This window comes from Dendroctonus ponderosae, unplaced genomic scaffold, assembly GCF_020466585.1.
Source record: "Dendroctonus ponderosae isolate FM_Combo_2020 unplaced genomic scaffold, Dpon_F_20191213v2 Dpon_F_20191213_1, whole genome shotgun sequence".
Taxonomy (NCBI): Eukaryota; Metazoa; Arthropoda; class Insecta; order Coleoptera; family Curculionidae; genus Dendroctonus; species Dendroctonus ponderosae.
Window position 1 is genome coordinate 36,250,531 of NW_026017110.1, and position 209 is coordinate 36,250,739.

General features: G+C 38.3%; 2 protein-coding genes across 2 annotated transcripts in view; one reads left to right on the top strand and one right to left on the bottom strand.

Moving 5' to 3' along the window:
• Positions 1-209, top strand: part of LOC109541235 (probable E3 ubiquitin-protein ligase HERC4) — a gene marked incomplete at its 3' end in the record, with an annotated part of 482,710 nt that overhangs the window by 64,200 nt on the left and 418,301 nt on the right.
• LOC125503929 (heat shock 70 kDa protein 6-like) overlaps positions 1-209 on the bottom strand; it is a gene marked incomplete at its 3' end in the record, with an annotated part of 13,217 nt that overhangs the window by 1,796 nt on the left and 11,212 nt on the right.

Below are 209 nucleotides of genomic sequence, written 5' to 3' on the forward strand. Positions count from 1 at the left end.
GGACGTAGTATCGTTTCTGCTATGATCAGCATGATTTACGTATAAAAGAAGCCACAGCAGAAACCAGCATTTAGTCAATAAGATTTTTCGTTACGAGAATTTACTCGTAAGAGGTCTGGTCAGGAGTCAGTGATAAGAGGTCTGGACAGAGGTCAGTTTTTAGACAGTCATAAGATATAAGGTCTGTAAGTCATAAGAAGTCATGTTAT